Consider the following 24,157-nt stretch of genomic DNA (forward strand, 5'->3'; position numbering starts at 1 on the left):
GCAAAGATAAAAATTTAGAAAGCTAAAATGCTAAAATGCCTGGGAAAACAAAAAGGTCTTCACCTGGCGCGGAAAAGAATACAATGTAGGCGCCAGGCGAACCTCAATTCTATGCATGTCTACTCAGCAGACAGTCCCATTGAGTTCAATGGTGCTTACTCCCAGGCAAGTGGATATAGGGTCACACCCTTGGAGTCCCATTGATTTCCATGGAAGAGTTAACCATGTACTTAAATCTCTCCCATGATTCATCCAAAGTGTAGCACATTGAAATAGTTAACGTCAATTATTTCAGTGTGCTACACTTTGGATGAATCATGCCCTTTGTTTCAAAAGTGGAAGAAGCAGAACTCTTTTGCTAGTTTGGTTCCCAATGGGGTCTGAAGCTTCCACTCCCACCACCAGCATCTTTTGCTTTCCTCCTGTGCTGGGTGGAGTAGGCTGAGCTCTGAATCATCCTGCTGTACTGGTGTGGTGGTGGCAGGTAGACTGTGTCCTTTTAGCCCGTTCTAGCATAATGAGTACGCTGTCATGCTTAGAGTAGACCCAGTGAAATCAATGGGAGTCTCATGGGTCAATGACAAACATGATGACTAATACAGGATCCTGCCCTGTGACTCTATGCAGCATGGATTCAAGCTAATTAAATTTGCTCTATATTTCTGTAAATAAATTTTTCAGGAGGAAAATGTCCATCTAAGGCATATTCCCCCCACCCTGGCCCACAACAAGGGTATCTGTCATGGCTAGCTTTGGCAAGAACTGGCATTTTGTGCTGCAGATTCAGTGGTATACTTGAAACATCCAACCTCTATGGTGTACTCACCAGAAGCACATAAACATCCCAGCTAGTGGAACTGACGCAGTCAGGAGCTTCTTGTTTAACACTACCAATGGTGAATGCTTTCTATACGGGGAAAACACTTGGCTCTCAAACACAACAGTTGATAGGATCCAACCAACCACAGAACCGGTGGAAACCACTGTATTTATACAAGGTGAATGGATGAATTTCATTTCCTTTTTGGGAACTATTTAGAGGAAGCTCTCCTTCCAACCCAAGATATTAGCTCGGAGGCTATATCAAATACAAACGGCAACAATGGTTTCCCAGATAGGAGCAGCTGTTAGGGCTCTGCAAATCTCATTTCTCACTCCTCTTTGTCAAGATAAGCACAGTTCAGCAGAGAAACACAGTTTTAAATCAGAAAATAGCATTCAAGAAATCTGTCCATTTGGTAAGAAAACTTGGCTGCAAGTTTTCTTCAAGGCCAGTTTCAGTGAAAGTTGTAAATCTATTTCTTGGGTTGGATCCAGAAAATGGCGTCCCTGCGTTAGCCGTGATAGGCTACGTAAGTATTTACGTAGCCTATCACGGCTTAAATGGGGAAGCGAATGGTGGCCACAGACGCGGCCGCCATTCACAAAGCAGGACGAACGGCACCAGGTAAGTGCTCTGTTTTGCACGCCTTTCACGGGGTGGTGGGGCAGGGGGCTTCGTTCTGCCACGGATTTTGGGGAGCTGAATGCACTGGCATTTGGCTTCACTGAGATCTGTGGAGGAATTCTCTGACATCCCTAGCAGAAGCCCCAGTAATGTTGCAGGATAAAAAGCCTGGTGTGGAGAAGCCCTAAAGCTCCTGCACTATCTTTCTGCTTAAAAATAAAATAAAACCATTATAGAATTATTTATCAAGAGTACAGGACTCCAGCTCAATTAAATAAAATGTAAAAGAACAGAACACTGCTAGAAAGATATGCAAGCTGATGCTGATTTCTGTCATATTTGGTGATCCTGACCCAAAATATTCCTGTTTAGAAGATGTGTTATAGAATTGGACTTATTATTGGACATTCTATCTCCCTAAACCCTTTAACAACATTACTAGGATATTTTGAAAGAACTGTGCAGGTTGAACACTGTGAGTTAGTTTGGAATTTATTTAAAGCAACCAAAATTCTTGTGGCTGGTAATTAGCAAAGTTGTAGTGTTCCATCATTAAAGCGCTGGTTGGCTAAAATTTGGTATATAGCAGAACTGTCAAAAATAACTGAACATATTCAGATGTCAGAAGGGAGGAATCATCAGGAGACTTTCTGTGATTTACGGCTTCTGATTATACATCTTATTAAGTATAGGTAGATATAGATCATTATTGTTCATTTAACATGATCAACTGAGATGACTGTTTCAATGTTTCATATCTTTTATGATTAGTTTTTCAGATTTAATTAATATTTACATTTAATCATCTTCGTGTGTACAGTTTTTGGTTAGTGAAGGGGTGTGAATATTTTTTTAAACTATTTCATCCTTTAGAGATTTGTAATGTTTATTATTCTTGGTTTTGAGATCTTCACAGGGGAATCTTATACATGTTGACTCAGAAATAAGTTCCATTGAACTTAATGGGTTTATCTCCAGGTAAGTGGTATGGTAACCAGGGAACTAGCCCAGTAGAACTCAATGGAGCTTACTACTTAGTTGACATGTATAGGAACTGTAAATTGCACTGTTAGTGAATTTACTTATATGTTACTAATTTCTTTTTTTTTTCTTTTATGAATATTTTTGTTTTATTTTATATGAAAGAAACAAACAGTACCAAAATTACCAACAACCTTGTCAATGCTTCAGTTTCCCAGCAATACAATATTCTGATGAGGACACCACAATAACAAAAAGAGAAGAAAAAAGAAAGAGAAAAAAATAAAGGGAAAAGGGAGGAGGAAAGGAAGCGAAGAAGAAAAATTATTTCCCCCTCGCTCTCCCCTCCCTCTCCCTCCCCACTAAAGAATTGAGTTTAAGCCCCAAACCCCCAAGTCTCCAATGTCATTCTATTTTAAAGTCTATATCTATAACCTTAACAATCTTACAGTTTAATAAACAACCTTACATTTCTGTATCATATCATCAATCTTATATCAAAGAAAGAGGTCTAGAATTCATTCCCAAAAGCCTACTATTATTAGTGATAATAATAATAAAAAATTATATATATATATATATATATATATATATAATATTATATAATAATAAAACTTAATATAAACCTTCAACATTCAGTAATATATTTTATACTAGATATATTATCTATTTTAAAATAAAAGCAAGAAAAAATAAGAAATGAAAGAAAATAAGCATATATATATATATATATATATATATAATTTATCTTCTGAGTTAGCCTGGATCATATAGGCTAAATAGAAACAGTTAACAAAGCTTCTTTAAAAATTCCAGGTCATGGGGTTGTAACAAGATTCTCATGCATTTTTATGCTCAGCCAAGCCTCTGCCATTTCATGATTTTGAAACTTCTTCATCTGACCTTCAGACACAGTGCAAAGAGTAGTAGGATATTTTAAGTAGTATTGTAAGTTCATTTGTTTTGCCAAGTTCTTTGCTTTGATAACGTGCCTTCTTTTATCTGCCACCTCTTTGATGTAGTTAGGAAATAACATCACTTTATCTTGTCTCCAGGAAAGCCTTTGAGCTTCTCTTGCCAAGCACAGGGTATAATTATTTGTGGAGATTTTTGCAAATTGAGCTATGATGGTGTAATCAGTGCCTTTAGCATTTGGCACACGAAATGCCTGCTCAATATCAAGTAAATGATCAGATAAAATAGGGAGTATCTCATGCAAAGGTTTATCCACAAAAACAAGCAATTTTATATCATTAGGCAAATTTTTAATCCCCAAAATACATACATTAGATCTCTTTGTGAAAGCCTCCAGTTGAGAAATTCTATCAGAGGTGTTTTCAAAATAGATTTGATTCGTAGTTTCATTTCCAGCCACACAGTCTTCAAGCTCATTAATTTTCATCTCCATTTTTTGCCGTGATGCATTAATTAAATCTACAGCTCCTTGCAGGGAGGTGATGGAATTTTGGATTAAATCCAGGCTCTTGACCTGCTCCATAAATTGTAAAGATAAAGTCTTTATCAGCGTAAATAATTCCCCTATATCTTCTGTCTTCGACATTTTGGACACAGAGGATGCGGGGGGAGTGGATGCCTGCTCCTTTCTTCTCCTCGGCGCAGACATAATTCTCTCACACAGATCTTACAGGTCCTCAGATGTTCTCAAATATTGTTGACATTTTTCAAATATTGAGGGACATTTCTTAAATCATCCCTCAAAGGTTGTTGATATTTCTTAAAGCATATATTATATGGAACACGTCAGCCCTGTTTTCTCCTCTAAAATAGGAGTCTCAGTGCAGCTTTTTGCATTGGTAAAGCTCTGGGGAGATAATCCTGGAATCCGCCCCCCCTACTATTGCGTGGGAGTTACCTTTCTCCAAGATGTTGTCCAGAACTGTTGCCTTGCCCCCCTTACCATTCCAGGAGGGAGATGAAAAGGTTTTTCAACCTTTTAAAAAGCTGTTTGAGAAAGCTCCCATGGAGCCCCGTGGGAAGCTATCAGAGCAACATCGGTCCCGAACGGAAGTCCTATGTTACTAATTTCTAAGAACATAAGAAGAGTCTTGATGGATCAGACCAAAGACTTGCCTTTTTAAAACATCATCTTTCCTATAGGGGCCAACCACAAACAGGGCATGAGGTTGATAGCCTTCTTGCACTATTGTTCCCCAGCAACTGGCATTCAGGGTCATTTCATTCATTTTATTCATTTATTACATTTATATCCCGCCTTTTTACCTCCTTAAGGAACCCAAGGCAGCATATATAATCCTCCTCCTCCTCCATTTTATCCTCACAACAACAACCCTGTGAGGTGGGTTGGGCTGAGAGTCTGTGACTGCCCCAAAGTCACCTAGTGAGCTTCCATGGCCAAGTGGGGACTAAAACTCGGGTCTCCCAGCTCCCAGTCCAACACTCTAACCACTACACCACACTGACTTATGTTGCCTCTGATCCTGGAGGGAGCACATAGCCATCATGCCATTCCGATTACCCTTCATCTTGGAAACATTGGTGAACACTCTCTAGAGAGCCAGCAGTGGTGTAGTTATCTCTTATCTCGGACTTACTTTTTTGAAAATGGGAGTTGAGAATCTGGACATTATGGCACAACTGCTCCCTGTTGCCCCTTTCTGCGGACCCCATGGAGTGATGGGAAGTCTGTGCTACAGACAAAGATGCAACAATGAGGGTGCATGATTGAAAATGTGCTCTTCCAAAGAGCATGGCTTTGGCCTAGACAGAGCCTTTCCTGCACTGGACAATATAGCCATAAGTCATGCGTGGGGGAGGCAACCACGGACAGGAGAGAAATATAGGGTGGCCACTTGGGAATTGCCCCAAAAGTGGACATGCATCACCAAAAAAGAGGACAGCAATTTGCATAAAATTTGCATATGCTGATTTATATGTGCAACCCTGCACACTGAGTAAAGAGAGCAACAGCATCCTGACTTTCAACCAGTTACCTGTCAACAGAGGCTGTGGTTACCATCATCTGCAAGTAACTAAAGCCTCAACAGCTACCTGGACTGCACTACCTGAGAGAGGTTTTGAGAAAACACCTACCTTTGTGACTGCAAGGGTTACTGGTTTTCCAATTCTGGATAAAATAGAAGTTCTATCGATAAAACAATGGGAAGAAAATCATCAGTCATACCTAAAGTACTAGAAAATAAACTCATGTGATGAATTACAACCAGGGAAAAAGACAAATATAAAGAATATCAGAATGTTGGAGGGCCTTTTTTTTCCAATATTGGGGAACGTATCATGGGTGTAAGATTAATATTTGGATTGATTTAATAATGAATAGAAGTGAGCTGTACAAGTGCCTAATGTGAAGCAATGAGGGTAAAGTTAGATTGATACTTGATTGAGAATAATGAGAATAAGCAAGCTTTATATTAGTAATTTTAACTTCAATTATCTGCGGAAGGGGAATTCGGAGCGAGAGAAGGAGAAAGAGAGAGTATCTCTTTGCATAACATTTGCATAGTTTAGATTATGTGGGGCAGAATCCAATGTGATAAAGTTAAGGACATTGTGCTAGCATCAAGTACCTCTAGTACAACACTAATAGCTCTGGCCGCTGCAATGGGTTTCTCAAGATAGGCAAAGGGTGGACTAATCTGACCCACCTCTGGGGACTTCCATAACTGGGGTGCTGCTGCCACAGAAAAGGCCCTGTCTCATCTCCCTATCAACCTAACCTCTCTAGGTGGTGGGACATATAACAGGGTCTCTGGAGAAGATAGTAAATTACCATCACATTCATAGTGGAGGAGGTGGTCTTTCAGATACCTTGTCCCAAACCATTTAGGCCCTTATAGGTGAGAAGTAAAACCAAGAATTGAGCCTGAAAACAAATTGGAAGCCACTGTGATTGGTTCGCGACCAATATTATATGGTCTACAATGCAGGACCCAGTGTGAAAAGAGATCACATTCTCAAAGGTGCCAATGAAACCCCCTTTTTTTAAAAAATGAGCCCAACATATCTTTTTCTCTCATCCACTATTGTGTGTATGAACCCAAGTCCCAGCAGTGAGAGGTGCATTTAATTTCATGGCACATTTATTTATTATTACATTTCTATACCGCCCAACAGCCGAAGCTCACATTGTGATGTGGTGCATGTGTGTGTGCAGACATAAGTAAGAGGTAAAGGCTTAGTAGAGAGAAAAGGTGATACCGAGAATAGCGCCACTGAGGAGTGACAATGCCTATGGTTGCTAAGGTTGACAGGCCCTCCACTGTGATACATCCCCCAGCCGGTTCATGTGTCAAAAGGGGGAAAAATTCTCTGAGTGAGAAAGAGCTGGAAGCTTTTCTCTCACATTTTGGTAGCAATTGCATTGTTCATCTAGTAACAGTAGTTCATCTACTACTGCCGTTTGGTTTTAATTTTTGTGAACCGCCCAGAGAGCTTCGGCTATTGGGCGGTATATAAATAAATAAATAAATAAATAAATACAAATAAAATAAAATAAAATAAATAAACAGAGAGAAAGAGAATGTGAAAATGTAAGTAGAATTTCTTAGCAGCTTCTGTACTCTTGTCTGATCATTCTGCAATCTGGATCACATTCCAAGGGGGTTCCTTTCTGCCCAGCCAAGGCAGGATTATCTTTTTAAGATTACACTCAGGATTAGTTTAAATGCTTCATAAAAACTGGGGGGGGGGGGGACATCTTTAGAACTCCAGCCATTGATGTGTGATGGGGAAGGAAGTGCCTGCAGATTCTGTTTACTCTCTAGCCTCCCCTCTCCCCACCCCACTATCTGAAGCCAAAGGAACCACTAGGACACCATGCTTTGCAAATAGGCACTTCTTCCAGGCCAGTGAAAGGGGGTTCATTGATAACCCATCATGCTGGTGTAAAGCTGCCACCTGGACTCTCCTTTTGGTCACATTGACATTATTCTTTCTGTGTGTTGTCATTCTCATTTAATTCATGCTCCCCACAGCCCCCCAAACAGCAGAAACATTCTAGCACCAGCTCGGTGATCTATGCTCAAGATCTTCACAAGATACCCATATGATGTCTGTTACGCTGTGCTCATTAAAGGTGAGGCTTTTCTCTATGTCCCCTCACTAGAGGGCAGACACTATCTGGCACCAAGGGAGACAGACTTCTCTGTAGTGTCTCTCCCCCCCCCCCCCCATTGTGGAGTATTCCCCCATAGACATAGGACTGGTGCAGATATTACAGTCTTTTCAACACCGGGCTAGACTTTTTTTAAAAAAAATTGCTGATGTTTTTTAAATGTGGCTATGCTTGCTACTCTACTTATTGTTTCCGCTGCCCTTAAACTGTTTATTATTAAGGTTTTATTTATTGTTTTCTTGTATTTTATTTTCATCCTAGTGTGAGTTCTCTCCGTCTGCAGACTCTGGCCTCATCCATCGGCCGGAGAACCAAGGGCCGCTGGGAGGCTGCACCTCCGGCCTCCCAGGAAGAATATCGTGATAAGGGGGAAACCAGCCTGGCCCAATACGTCAGTCAGCAATGGATTTGCTTTCCTTCCCCTCCTCCCTCCCAGTCCCTTTTCCTTTTGTGTCGTGTCTTTTAGATTGTAAGCCTGAGGGCAGGGACTGTCTGAATATTCATCTTTGTAAGCCACTCTGGGAGCCTTTTTTAGCTGAAGAGTGGGGTAAAAATGCTCTTAATAAATAAAATAAAAATAAATTAGGCTTAGTCATGCCCATTGTACACTGCCCTGGTATCTGTGGGGATGAAAGGCAGCCCCCAAAATGTTTTACTCAATAAGAATAAATGAACCCATATAAGGCCTCGCCAATGAAATGGCTTAAACTCAGTCTAGGCATGTAGATCAGGAAGATCCTGCAAGCCGCATTTCTCATCTCCTCCTTACTCTGTTCCAGGCTGTCAAAGATGCAGAGATTATTTCTGAAGTGGAAAGCCAAGGTGAAGCCAGGATGAGGAAGCAGCAACCAAGGCAGAGTTGCTGTATCTGCTTCAAGTGTCAATCCCAGGGGCTGGCAGGCACTATACACCAGGGGTCCCCAACCTTTTTCGGCCTGTGGGTGCATTTGGATTCCTGACAAAGTGCCATGGAGACCAGTGATGAAATGGTCAGCATGTAGGCATGGCTACTCACAAAATGGCAGCCATGGAGGGTGTGTGTGGCTACTCACAAGATGGCCACCATGGGGGAGGGGGTCAGGCCAGAAAGACGACAAGACTGCAAAATAGTTCAAATATGAAATAATTTAGTAACAAGTGAATGAAACAGAAATACAAACACCCAAACATTATCAACAAATAGTTGTAACAGAAATACAAACATCGAAATATTCCTGGCAGAGAAATACAAACAACAAACATCCAAACATTCCTGCCATAGAAATACAAACATCCAAACTTGCCAGCACAACCACAGCAGGCATAGAAGGATCAGAGGCATAGAAGGCCCAGGCCCCAGAGCCACAGATCATCATGGTGTTTATAGGATTGCCTTCAAACCAACCTGAAACTGCAGATCACATTGCAGATCTGTGGTTTCAAGGGGGGTTGGGGGAGATCACCTGAAGAAACCATGAGCAAGAGAGTGCCCATTTTAAATCTTGCTGGGAAACTAACATGTTAGTACTAACTGGCATAAGCTTTCATGGGCTATAACCAGCTTCAATCTCTCTCTCTCTCTCTCTCTCTCACACACACACACACACACACACACACTCCATATCAAATAAGCGCACACACAGAGGGTCTGTTCAGATACGCACAGGTGGAGGGTGCATGGGGTAACTACGGAGGGGGGGGTAGGGAAACTACAATGCACACCCTGTCACACAACTGGGAACCTTGCAGCAGTGTGTGGTTCCACTCACCACCACCCCTCCGTACTTATGTGGCAATCTTCCTGGTGTGGTTACTGAGCATCCCGTTGCTTTCCATGGTGCAAATGGGCTCCCAGAGGCTACTCCAGTGTCTGAAATGGCTGTGTGACCATAGAGAAAGCCCACGGCGGCTACAGCGCCACCTGCAGTGCTGGACGCTCTAGCCGGCAGACTCTGTGGTCATGGCCTGCAAGTCCTCCAGAGCCCGCTTTACACAGACAAGATGGCGAGCGGCCCAGGGTCTTTAACCTTTTTGCAGGGGGTGGGTTGGTGGGGGTGGCTTACTAACCATGGGGAACGTGGTTTTCTCCCCCCACATGACGCCCTAAGCCACTGTGGTTAACAGAAATTCCCCAACCATCATGGCTTAGTGTGATATCTGAACAGGCCCAGAGAGAGAGAGAGAGAGAGAGAGAGAAATGTGCCTTTGAGGAGTCTCCAAAAACGTGATGGTGGAAGGATAAAGCTGAAGCAAGGATGCCTCTCTGCCACTGGAAAACAGACTTAATAAGGTGCAGAGGATGGCCAGGAAAATTGGGGTGGTGGAGTGGATAGAAACAAAATTGAGGGAAGAGAGTGGGGAACTGCCCTAGCTTTGCCCATGCCACCTCCCCACTGCACATCCTGGCAGCCACCACCAACTGAAAGGAGTTGGGTGGGCAAGCAAGTGGGGAAAGGCTTTGGCTTCCCCCATCCCCATAAAAGGCCTCCACTGCCATGCATCACAAACAAACAAATGGGGCTGGGTGGGGCAGCCAGCGAGCCCAGAAACCTAGCACGCAGGATGAACAAAAACAGCACACTGAGCCAGCGCATGGCAAAATCCTTAACTTGGATGTGCTCCCCACATGTACCGAACGAAATCCAGAGTGCCACAGCAAACACAAGGCAGGCAGCCATGGGGGAGAATGGGAACTGCCCTTTCATCACCACTACCCCAAACACAAAAGGGTGGAGGTAAAGCAACATGGGCAGATTAGTGAACGGGCTGGAAATTCCATTGTTTTACCCACACACCCCAGTAAACAAACAGAAGGGCTCAGAGGACAAGCACCACACCTCCCAACACACAAAAATAAAGGGTAGGAGACCAAGCACCATCCCCCCCCCCCAAATGCAGATAGGGTGAGCAAGGAGGCAAGAAATGCTCTCTCTTTGCCTGTCCTCCCCTCTCAGATGGAAAAGACCCCAGCCCACTTAGACTGATCCCTGTACTGCCAGTTTGCATCCAAGGAGAATGCAACCCCCTTGAATCCCTTCCAGTACAACCACCCACTACTCACACCTGCTTCTAGCGGCACAGAATGGGAGTAAGAATGCTGCTTTGTAACATTACTCAGACAGCAAGGGTGTGTGTCAAAACTGCAAGTAGAGGTACATAGACTTTAAATGCCCTCTCTTTGCCTATGCTCCCCTCTCAGATGGAAAAGATCCCAGCCCACTCGGTCCCATCCCCATACTGCCGGTTTGCGTTCAAGGGGAACACTTACCTTTCCCTTCCAACACAGGCACCCCCACTCACGCCCGCTTCTAACAGGCAAAGAATGGGAGTAAGGACACTGGTTCATAACCTATTATTTTGGCCAATCAGAGAGCAAGGGGGCATGTCAATACTGCAAGTAAAGGTACATAGACTTAAAATTATAGAGAAGCCAGGTGCACAGGTGTATGGAAGTTTGTATATTAAAAGTTTATTTAAAACCAACAAAGTAACTGAGAATCAATTGTGAGCTTACAGAATGCTGATGACAGTTGAGCCTAAAGAGAGTGATGGGGAGAATGTGCCTAAAGCAGTGGTGGGGTACAGGATTGGTCTTGGAGGCCAGCTTGTCCACCACTATCAATGCAAAGACCTGGATGATATTATGGGTGAAGCCCTGCCCTACCCCTAAGCTCCATCCCTGACATAATCTGGCCCATTTTACTTTTCTCTGTGCAGAAAGAGCTCTGTGCCCACCAACATAGATTCTCTTGGTGGTGGATACTGATATGATCATCCAAGGATGATCTTAAACTATGGGCAGGTTGATATGGGAGGAGGTGGTCTTTCTGATACCCCGGCCCCATGCCATTTAGAGCATTATAGGTTAGCAACTCAATTTCGCCCAGTAATCTACAGGTTACACTACTTTTAGCATTGTTATAGCTGCATTGCAGGTATTGCATGGAAAAATTAAGAGTCATGTGGACAACACTGAGTAAGAGTCTTCTGTATACCATCCTCAAAGTATTCTAGCCACTATAAAGCTGGCTCTGTCAGCAGAAAACTAGGCAACCACTCATTAATAACACGTTGCTGGGCTCGCAGCTGATACAAAGTTCTTTTAACATATGCTTTTTCTATCTCCCCAGATGGCACATATATATCTGAAACTGGGGTACTTGATGGTTTATGAATTATACCACAGGTCAATAAGCAAAACACATATAAAAGCCTGGCCCTAAAGAATCTTCAGTCTTTCTGAATGCATTTGCAGGGGGGAAAAGCCTTTCCATGATTAGGTGTTAGCTTCTCTGGCTTGGTTCAAACACAATACCATCCTTTCTTTGAACTTAAATATGATTGCTTGAATTGAATCCTCCTCTGAATGGTGAAGAAAAGACGTTTTCAACTGAAAAAGCTGAAAAGAAAAGATAGGTAAGTCTCTTCCCTCCCTCAAATAGCAAAATCTCCAGCATTTCAATATCATTTATTTATTTATTTATTTATTGCTAATCTCTTTTTCTGCGACATTCATCTCATGTAGACGCACAAGTGTCAGAACCTTACGAAGTCCCAGAGTGTTTAACAAAAGCTTTCTTTGCTTTCCGTTCAAATGAATAGGAATTGCAATTCAAACACAAACTGTGTCATAGATACTGAAGATTATGGTGTCGGCAGCTCTATCTTCCACGGTGAAGCCTTTCTTCTGCCCTACGCCCACTCATTTTATGCGATTCCTATTACCTCCTACTCGCAGCAAATGATCTTCACATTCACTTAATTATACTTAGCCTTGGTACTTAATTCTGACTTAATCACAAATAATTTTATGATTAGTGTTATTACTGTATTAATATTTTGAACTCCTAAAGCAATATTAAGCTGATGATCCCTTGATGCTTTGAAAATACATTAAAGCCGCATATTGCTCTTATGACATCCGTATGCTCCTGATTCTGTGTGGATTGGAAACTGAAGGTGAGATCAGAAAACTGGTGCTGGACAGTTCTCACCTGGTGGTATGGTGGCTCTAACTGTGTAAACAGTCTTTCCCAACCTGGTGCCCTGAAAATGTGGTGGATCACAACTCCCATCATCCCCAGCCAGCATGGCCATTACTGGGTACTGAAAAGGTTTGGGGCACAGGCCCTGAGACACACATTTACATGTGCTAATTTAGATTTATAGATCACCCCTCCCCAACCTGGTGCCCTGAAAATGTGGTGGATTACAACTCCCATCATCCCCAGCCAGCATGGCCATTACTGGGTACTGAAAAGGTTTGGGGCACAGGCCCCAAGACACACATTTACATGTGCTAATTTAGATTTATAGATCAGCCCTCTGCAACCTGGTGCCCTCCGGATGTTTTGGACTACAACTCCCAGGATTCCTGACCATTGGCCATGCTGGCTGGGGCTGATGGGAGCTGAAACCCAAACATCTGGAAAGTACCAGGTTGGGGAAAGCTGATATAGATGCATATTAAGAAATAATTGCTAGAATTTAAACGTCACAGAAGGGAAGTTTACTAATTCCCCACCCAAGTCACTCCAAATAAATACTTCAATTAATTTGCACCCCACCCCCAAATCAATCCAGATCAGTTCCTCTTCAAATTATTCAAAGCTCCTTCAGTTAATTGCTCCCATTATTTACCTCCCCAATTATCTCTAAATAAAAGTTATCCTATATTAATTTATTTCCTGAAATTAATATGCTACTTAGTAACCCAGATAACCCTGCTCCCCAGTCACTTCCCCTTAAATTCTGCCAAATCCCCCTGAACTCCAGTAAAACCTGAAAAGGTGCCCTCTGCCTTTATGGACTACTTAGCTTTGAACCTGGCATATTGTCAGCAGGTGGGGATCCATTCACACTATTATTATTATTATTATTATTATTATTATTATACATTACAGTTGTCCATTCCTCTCCTATCCCTTTGGAAGCTGGAAATCAAAGGTATGTTCTCTCCGAGACTGAAGCTCCAGGCTACTATGGCCTGTAGTCACTGCTAGGCTTACCTCAGTTGTTATGTATTTATTACATTTAATAGCCCACCTGTCCTCCTAGGAAAGGCTGTATGGGGATGATAGGAATTGTGATCCAACAGAGTGTACAAGGTTAGGTTAGGTTAGGTTAGGTTAGGCTTAGAGAGAGTGACTGGCCCATGGTCACCCACTGACTGGGGAACTGAACCTGGGTCTCCCAGCTGGGTTCTTCTCTTTCCTCCCATAAAACATATTTTCAAACTGAGAACAGGATTGGTTAGATGCTTCTTTGCGCGCGTGCACGCACGCACGCACACACACACACGATCCATAATAAATGTGTCCCCTTAATTCTGGACAACTCCAAAAATGTAAAGAGCCCACAAATGGATGACAAGGACCTTGGGATATTTGCCAAATGGGCTATTGCCATTGCCCATGGTTCAGTTAGTTGCCAGTCAAATATATAGAAGGCTTGGGGTAGGAAGAAGGAGGAGTTCAATAAAACAAACCTACACATAGTCCCAGTCTGGACTGGCATGTACTTGTGAGTAAAGAAGAAAAAGCAGAGGGACAGCTGCACGCTACAGGTTGGAACAGGATTTAAGCCAGATCAACTGCGCTGATGGAAGTTAACTTCCCCACCTCCTGTTTCCCATGGCAGCCCCTCCAGCCTTGTGAAAATGCTACAGAGAGTCAGGAGACCTTGCTGAATGGGATGAGCTGTGGTGTGAGAGGGAGGGAGGAGAGGGATCCCCCCAAATCAGGCAAGGGGATCTCCCACGAGCAGAACCCTTCCTCTCATGGAAGGCAGACCTTGGATCCAACCCTACATATTTAATGTAATGCGTAGTTTGACTCTTAGGAATTTGTAGACTACTGGATTATTTTTGAATAATCTTTAAGTGCTGTCTTGTGGGGGGACAGGACACTTGTAATTCTAAATATCAATCTTAAGTAGAAATAGAATAGTATTGTTTATATGATATGATTCTTCCCCTGCCCCCGCTGCCCCACATATCCGATTAATATTTCATGCAGTTTCCACTGACACTCTTTGCATGTGGTTCCACCCAGATGTTCTTTGGTTTGTGAATTCTTCTCTTGCACTTGCTTCTCCTGTAATTCTGGGCTGCCCCAGCTCAATCCCATCCATCAATTGAGACTTTCTGCCAGTTTTAGTTAACTTTATCTCAACAGCATAGCATCAACGCCTCCCTGATGAAATAAAGATCTCCTTCCTATGAGACCATCACCGCATTCTCACAATAGGCAGCAACTCCAGGCAGCCCCTTCTCATGGTGGAGCTCCCAGGCAAACCCCTTTTGTGGGGCTGGATGGGGCACAGCAACCATCACCCCCCCCTTCTCCTTTTATGATTGAAAGAGAGACAGTGAGTGAAGGGGAACAAATGGAACCAACCCATCATGTTCAGTGGAGAAAATAATGAGAATAATAAAAGGCCATCTCTGGACACAATTCAAGGTGCTGATTAGAGTCTTTAAGGCTTTAACAGTTTAGGACCAAGATACCTAATGGACCTCTTCCCTATCCAATCCATATAAGTATGCCCGCTCTCTGAGATTATCTAGCGAGACCCTCTTGCATATTCCTTTGTCATCTAAAGTATGGTTGGTGAGGACACATGACAGGGTCTTCTCTATTGTGGCACCCAGGATATGGAACTCCTTGCTCTGGGACGTTAGATTGTCTCCTACTTCGACACAGTTCTGTCACTACCTGAAGACTACTTTTTATCTGCTGTGTAAAGTTTTATTTCAGCAGTTGTAATGTTTTACTGTTGCTTTTTGTATTGTTTTAGTGCAGAGGTAGTCAACCTTCGTAACCGTACTGTAAAGGGGAAGAAGCGACAGGAATAAAAGTCCACTTTCCCTCCTTCGCTGTTAGCTGAGCGGTCACCACCACGGCCCCCCTCAGCAATCTCAGCCTGGCCACTTGCCTCTCATAGGAACATAGGAAACTGCCTTCTACTGAGTCAAACCATTGGCCCAACTAGCCCAGTATTGTCAATACTGACTGGCAGCAGCTCTCCAGGGCTTCAGGCAGGATTCTTTCCTTGCCCTATCTGGAGAAGCCGGGGATCGAACTTGGGACCTTCTGCATGCCAAGCATATGCTCTATCACTGAGCTATGGCACCTGTCCCTAGAGAGCTCGCAACCCAGCCAGAGATGTCACTGGTAAGCAGTGGAGGAGGAGGCAAGGGGAGGAGAACCATGGGAACTACTCATTCAGCCTGGCTGCTTGCCCTGTCCATTGCCTTCCTTCTCCTGCAAGAGCTCACAACCCAGCCAGAGACATAGCTGGCAAAACTGAGGAGAACTGCAGGGAGGGGAGGAGAACTGTGGGAACTGAAGAAATTACCCACAATGCAGATGGGAGGAGAAGGATAATCTCTGGTGAGAGGAGGGGGCCTTGAGGGGCCTGGGGCACACCTTGGTGGGGGAGCTGTGGCAGGCACAGGTGTACCTGCAGGTGCCGTGTTGCCAATCCCTGTTTCAGTGATAAACTTCTGGAGTGCAATTCTGCAGGACTGATACTCGATAGAGGGCTCCAATCTTGGAGCCCTCCACCTATTCTAAGCCCTGCCCTGCTGGCAAGAGTCAGGCAGCGCAGGAGGAGCAACAGAGGCTTTTGCAACCTATCTGTCCTCCTTCGTTGCCATTTGAGCTAGATAGAGCTCTGAGCCCATCTAGCTCACTGACCTGGCTGGGGGCAGGGGCAGAGGCCAAGAGGCATGTGGATTTGGTGCGTCCACAGCCCCTTTTCTCCATGTTCATCCAGCAGCATGCCCTTTCCTCCCTCTCCATCCTCTTCCAAGGTCACAACACCAACCTTGGGAGAGGAGCTGCTGTGAAGCTTTCTCTGGTGGCTGGGAGGGGTGGAAATCTGAATGGGGATTTCCCCCTCCAAGGGGACAGAGCTTTGTTCTCAGGGTAGGATGTCAGAGAAATCCATTGGGAGGTGGAGTTTGACAAGGTTTCCTAGGCTTGGTCCTCCAGGCTTCGTTTTGGTTCCCACTGCAACGCCCAACTTGCTGGAGCGAGTCGTGCACTGCAGTGGCTTTTCCAGGAATTTTGCGCATTTTTGGAAGGTTCTGCAAGTTGCACAGGTTTCTGAGCAATTTGCACAAACTATGGCCAACTTTGTGCAAAATATGGCCAAAGTGGTGCAAATTATGCAGATAATAGCCACATTTGTGTAATTTGCACAAATTCGGCCATGATTTGTGCAAATTACTCCAAGGTTTGTGCAAATTGCAGAGCCTCCCCCCCAAGAAACAAAAAGTGCAAAAAGTTTCCAGAGTTCAAGGAACAGCCAGCAGCTTCGCTTGCAGATGCAAAGTGAGTCATACACACCATGGAACTCCATCGCGCCAGAAAAGAAATGGATTTCCCAGTGACAGACATCCCTAGGATACTGGGAAATCCCCAGTATCCTAGGGGCTCCTTGGACAGCATTTGTGGACTGCAGGATTTCTCTCTTAATTGTTGACATTATTGACTGTTAGCTTTATGCTTTGTTTTTATTAGCCTAGCCACTTTGACCACCTCCATTTTGCATGGAGGAAAATACAGGGTAGAAGTCCCTTCATAAGTAAACAAACAAATCAAGCGCACACATTGAACACCTTGATGCAACACCATATAAACAACTTGTAAGCCAGGCACATCTTCTGACTCATTCAGATTATCTCTCTTATTGTCATCTCTTTTGGAAAACAACAATAAAGGAATCTGCGTGTCAAAGCGTCTTCTTTGAATAGGTCATACATTTGGGACCATGCACTAGAGGTATCACTCTTCCGCAACAGAGAGATTTGCCTGGAAGCAAGTATGCTCAGATGTCGGTGATTAAGTGTAAAACCAAGGGCAGACCATTTAAATGCAGGGAGAACAAAAGACATAGCAAGAGCAATGACACTATTGTAAACGTCAGCCCGGATATTTTAAAATCTTATCTACGATCGTATGTTTGTAGGTATAGTACAGGCTACTGTTTGTAGCTTCTGAATATCTAACGGTATTGGGAAGGATTGCGAAGAGAAAACTCACTGGAAAAGACCCTGATGCCAGGAAAGATTGAAGGCAAAAGGAGAAGGGGACGGCAGAGGATGAGATGGCTAGATAGCATCACCGATGCAATGAATATGAACTTGAGCACACTCCGGGAGAGAGCGGAGGACAGGAAGGCTTGGCGTGCTATGGTCCATGGGGTCACGAAGAGTCGGACACAACTTAACGACTGAACAACAACAATTGGGAAGGATCCAGTGCTGTCCAGCTGCTAGTGCTATTTACGTCAGGCCAGTGGATGCCCAACCAAGGCATGAACAGCATCAGTAGTGCTTGCTGCCATGACAGGTATCCTGGGAAATCTGTTGTGCTAGCAAGCACTAGTGATGTTGTACGAGCATTGGTTTCTGCTAACCCAATGTAAATAGCACCAGTGGCGATCCTTCCCATTATATGTAGAATTTTATTTTGCAAGAGCCTCAAAATACAAGGCACATGTACATCCAGAAGCCAGGCTGTCCAGGTCCAGGTTTTGGAGGGCCCTTGGGCAAGATGACTTCAATGGCCCCTTTTCCTCAGTGAGTCAACCTTCTCATCCATATTGTCACCAGCTGTTAGTGATCCTCCACCTCTTCCTCATCATTGCTACCACTTGCTTGCTAGCCAGGCAGAGAACCATTGAGCAAATAGGCAGTGGCATCTACTGCTCTTCCCTCACACCACAGCTGTTGTCTGGGCCAGAAAGAGAGAAGAGTGAACCAGCAGATTACAACGGTGAAGAGGAGGAGCTCTTGTTAGTGGGCCCTCTGCTCAGTGTGGGCCCTTGGCAGCAGCCTGACCATGCTGGCCCTTGACACTGGCCCTCTCCAGGTCCATCCCATCCAGTGGAGTTCCTTTACAATGAATAGGCCAGTGCAGCAATAGGCCTGTTCCATAGGCCAGTGCAGCAACAGAAGGGGGCTCTGCTGTAGGACATACATGCAATCCTGTACCTGCCTTCTTAGAAAGAAGTTCCATTCCATTCAATGGGGCTTACTTTCAGGTGAGTAGTTATATGATTGTAGCCTTACTCACTTCTTAGGAAGAGCATAAGAACTGCTCATAAGAATAGGGAATGTTACGGGCAATAATATTTTCCTTTTTTGAGCATAAGCAGTTGATCATGCATGATCATTCATTTATTTGGTATTCCTGTGGTCTCTGTTCTGCTCTTCTGTATTTCTACATACCCAAGGCAGCACAAAGAAAACAATGAAACACAACAATGCAATATAAAAGCATCACTCAAAGAGGAGTGCATTCTAGATGGCAGCACAAACTGAAAAGGCTAGCTGAAACCATACCGTCTTCAGTGTTCTTGTAAATGCAGGCAGTGAAGTGGCCAGATTTACTTGTCTTAGGAAGCTTTTCCATAATCTGGCACCACACCCCAAAAGGCCCTGTCCGTTGTACACACCTCTTGCACCTCTAATCCGGGCTGGCTCTAGGTCTGGGATGGCAGGGAGTCTTCAGCAAAGTGTCTTCAGGTGGGCATCCTCCAAGAGGGCCAGCCCTGCCATTAGGCGGAGTGAGAGAGTTGCCTCAGGTGGCAAATGCTGGGAGGCAGCAGTAAGATGTTGGAGGAGAGAGCTGAGTGTCATGTGGCTGAGTGTCATGTGCTCCCTAAGCTAGCCTGTTGCTTTCAGGTGCAGCGAAGATGCTGTCCCACACTTAGTACTGAGCTAAGATTTAACTGCCAGTCCAGGCAGCTTTTGTACATGGAATGGGAGGGGGCACCATCTTGTTCTTCACCTTAGACAGCAATATGTCTTGGGCTGGCCCTGCCCTCATACACTGGTGGGACTCCAGCCACAGGGTTTGGCGGTAGTAGTGGCGGGAAATGTAGAATGGTGGCCCCCAGCTATAGCAGGGCAGTGTGGATTATTTGCGATGGTGGCTCACAGAGCATGGGCTGGTGCCGGTGCTGGTGGGACCTGCTGGAATACTGCAGCCCTGGCAGCTCCAATGGTGTGTTAAGGGAGAACTCAGCATCTTCAGCCTGAGGCTCTCATCTGCAAGGGATGGGGGCAGATTGGGGGGCTTGAGCTTGGCAGAATTACCACTAGCTCAGCCTCCTGGACTGGAGTCTGTAGACCACCATGCTTGCCCAACTCGGTGCACATTGAGTTGGGCCAGCGTGGCAGGCCCTGCTGCTCCACCAAGCCACCATTCTGAGCAAAATGGCAGCTTGGCCTTTTTTGTAGAGGCCGACGTTACATAAATGGCAGCTGTACATGGGCCTCTTTACAGCTCTCATTGAAGCGAAATTGGCCATTATGGAAAAGGCTGAGCCACCATGTGCCGCTCACTTGCAGACCGCCCCGCAGCTCGCTGCACGTGGCGAGCGGGGTTGAGCAGCCAGCCGGGGTCCAGCAAGCGCACGCGGCATGGCCGGTGGTGAGTTCGCCCATCCCGATCGTCTGCGATGTAGGGATAGTAACATTAACCTAACTTACAGGCTCGGTGTCAGGACCGCTGCAATAATGTATGCAGAGCCACGTGTCCTCTTTTACAGAGAACAGTCCTCCATTTTGAAGGCATCCTCTGTTTGAAAGGCTGTCCTGTCCAAGTCCCATATAAAGAAAACCATCAGCAGGAGGAGTGGGGCCTTTGAGTTGCTTATCATCAGCACCTGGACATCAGACTGAGCAAGGCACACAGGTCACCTGGTCACTGTCTTCTGCACTAGGCTGAGATGTACTGTGTTTCTATTTCAGTTATAATAATCATTTCTAAATTTGTGTTTATACATGCACATCAGCATATGCCAATGTTATGCAAATTTGTGCCATCCATTGTCCTCTTTTTTGGTGATTCAGAAGTGGCCACTCTAATTATGTAACACGTTTGTGTAGGCTGCTCAAAGAGCCGGCTGGCTTTACCATTAGGAACCTACAGGTGGCGGCCTTGTGCACCACTTTGCAAGAGGCAAACGAGTGCGTAGTAGGGTTTGGTTCAGTTGTGACGCTCAGATGCATAAGAACTCTAACCTGTGGATTCACAGAATAATCCTGTCTAAGAGGAAGCCAGTCGTGGACATTATAGCAGCACCAATGTAGTGTGCTCCTGATAATTCACTTGCACCAGTGAGTAGGCTCGGCATTCCGAGCGGCTGCGTTCTGCATTGACCAAAACTTTCAGGCAATGATAATGTCAGTTCGCAAATGTTGGCTTGGAAGCTCTGGTGATCTTTGATAACTTTGCTTTAGGCTATATAGTTAGGGACATATTAAAAGAGATCTGGATCAAGACTCAGTATGGTCTTAAAGGGGAAAAAAGTCCACTTCTTCCCTGTCCCTGTAAGGCAAGTCCAGTTGTGACCAAACCAGGAGGTGCTCTAAGCTGGGGGGGGGGCATAAAGATCTCCAGATGTTTTGGACTTCAACTCCCAGCATTCCTGACCATTGGCCATGCTGGGAGGAGCTTCTGGGAGTTGAAGTCCAAAACATCTGGAGATCTATCTTCTGCCTACCCCTGCTCTAAGCAATAGAAATCATGCAACAGCTAGTGACTATCTCACATTTATAGGGATATTTCTAGTGGATTGTGCCTAAATCCCACCACAACATTAATAAAAATACTATTTGAAAAATCCTAATGCATAAACTTGAAGAATGACTCCATTGATTCTGACATTGTATTCCATGGTATGTCTTTACCTTTTACTCTTTGATGACCATTAGTTTCCTATTAAGCAAAGGCCTCAGATAATGCAGGTTTGAGTTGAATTGAATTCCTTTAAATTCCATTTACATTTTGGCATTTTAGGCATGATTTATACATGAGGTTGGACAATCCTGAAGTGCTAGAGTGGAGTGTACCACTTCAGGATGCATGTGGCAATCATGGGGCTGTAGGGGAAAGGAAGGGATGGGAAAATCTTTCTCCTATGAACTTCCTTAATAGAGCAATTCTGTGGTTCCTGGGAGGGTGTCCTAGGGGCCATAGGATTCTCTAACTTCCCAAGGCCATGGGCAGAGCTATGACCTGGGAGGTGGGGGGGGGAATCCAAGTGGGGATTCCCACCCTCCTAGCCACTATGGAAAGCTCTGTGGCAGCTTCTCTTCCTAGGTCACTATTGTGACTTCAGAAGACGGATGGGGAGGGTAAAAAGAGAGCATGATGGTGGGCAAGAAGAAGAGGAGAGAGTGTGGATCCCCTGGACCATGAGCCTCTTTGTTCCGTTCCTGTCTCCAGCTGGGTAGGTAAGCTAAATGGGCTCAGAGATGCATCTAGCTCCAAAAAACAAAACAGTGGAACAGGAGGCTGTAAAGGACTGCTTCTCTCATCCTTGCCTGGCTCTTGCAGGCAGAGCTTTGGATAGACAGAGGACTCCACACTGCAGTAGCGTTGTGCTCTAAGTTGATTTATCTTTAGATCCCAGCTATGATCTTTACCTTCAGTTTTCTGGCATCAATATAATAGCCTGAGTTGGGAAGTCCCTGGTCATATTGCTTATCTTCATGGACAAATGAGCGCACATTTAATTGCTTAGCAATGAGATGAAAGCTAAATTGAAAACAAAAACAAAAACATGAGGTTGAGTAGAACCATGGGATGAGCACTTTCTTCCACAAATCTGAAACGCAGGGCTCAAAATGCCCGTAAGACAAAAGAAGAGGAGCAGCATTGCAAGGAAAATGCTTGTCTAGTTTTTTGCCATTTCATGTAGTCTGGGAAGTATTAAGGACCTGTGATTTATGGCTCTAAACAATGCTTAGAAAAAAATAATGGAGGATAGGAACATAGGAAGCTGCCTTATACTGAATCAGACTATTGGTCCATTTAGCCCGGTAACACTGGCTGGCAGCAATGGCTTTCCAGGGTTTCAAGCAGGACTTTTTCCAGCCCTACCTGGAGATGGCAGGGACTGAACCTCTGGCATGCAATCCATGTGCTCTACCACTGAGCTATGGCCTTTCTTCCTGCCTTTCAAACTTCGGCACTTACCACAATATGGAATGAAAGTTGTGAAATAAAGATTACACCTTTTGCACATGCAACCCAATTATCTCTGGTGCCATTAACATTCTGCTCTACCGCCCTCTGATAAAAATGCTGGATAAAAATAGTATTTTTCCTATTTTGATGGCCTGGGCTGAAATCTTAAATATACTTACTTGGACGTAAATCCCTCTGAAATCAATGGGATTTATTGCTGAATAAACTGAGCTAGGATTGGATTGTTAGTTTAACCTGTTTATATGAAGCTTAAGGATACTTAATTTCTCCATTTAATTAACTAACAATTATACCAATGAGATCACTGCATGTCCTTCAGTCTCTCTCTCTCTCTCTCTGTGTGTGTGTGTGTGTATGTTGTTTTCATTTCATAATGTATTGTTCTGACCTTGGATCATTACTTTCTTAAACAAATGATTCAACCTCCTCTTAGAAGACAATGATTTAAAACGGCTTCTAGAGATCATTAACAAGAAGACACTATTTTGATATTAAGGTTTAACTTCAGGCCCATTTGTGAATACCCCCAGGCATATGCATAACAAAGAAATCATTAAAAAGTAAGTGGTTCATTTCACTTTAATTTTGTGGGTCAAGATCAGTTTAACTTCTGTCGTTCATAAAATCCACCAATGATGGTCCATTATTATACTGTTTATACAAGAAACCTTTTAAAACAAAAACAAAAACCAGTGTCTTCTGCCAATTGCCAAATCCAGGAAGGAGATACAGGAGATCTGTTACTTAAAGATTTCCAAATGGTGTCTGCTCTTTCTCTCTCTCTCCCTCTTTTAACTCACCTAGGAGTTTCCTCAGGGGAACCGTTCTCATACTGAGAAAAAGTTTAGGAATGTTTTACCTAAATTAGCATTCAAGTATTTTTCAACCGTTGTTTCTTGCCCTGACCTCTCTGTACAGGACAATCCATCTCTTCTTCAAGAGATCCACGAAACAATTTGAAGACTACCCATCACCTCTTTAATCTACTTTGCCCTAGGCTGACTATGCCCACGTTCCCATCTTACACCTGTGCCCCTCCACCCCATATTTATGTTCCCCTTTGTGAGCTCTAATTTGTCACTTTCAATCCAGCCCTCATTCTGAATTTCAGCCAGTCCTGTAAAGCAATTGCAATCCCTCGATAGCATTTGTAACCAAAACAAGAGGACAGCCATGGCTCCTTCTCTACTGTATTTCTGCAGGCAGGAAAAGATGTTTCTCTTCAAGCAGGCCTTCATGATGTAAGCTGGTCTGTTGGGTTGGGTGCTGTTTTATCCTGTAATTTTTTTTGTGCTTTATTTTTTATCTGTGTTTTTAATGTATTTGTTTTATTATTATTATTAACCACGTTTTTAATCTTCTTTTGGAAATTCCTATGATTGTTAGCCACCTTCAGTGCCATTTTCTTGGTGGAAAGGCAGGGTACAAATTGAATAAATGAATAAATGGAATGAACGAAGACCTGCATGCTATATAATTAATGTATTGAGTAGTTTGATACTAAACCATAGCTTTCCTTCTGAGTTGAATGAAGGAAATTAGGGTAGAGTGGTTCAGACTTTGCCTCCTCTTCCTCTTCCTCCTTCTTGTCCTCCTCCTCCTTCCTTTTAATCTTCTGTTAGTTAT

This window comes from Heloderma suspectum, chromosome 1 (assembly GCF_057233095.1).
Source record: "Heloderma suspectum isolate Gila_16-S chromosome 1, 16-S_ref, whole genome shotgun sequence".
NCBI lineage: Eukaryota > Metazoa > Chordata > Lepidosauria > Squamata > Helodermatidae > Heloderma > Heloderma suspectum.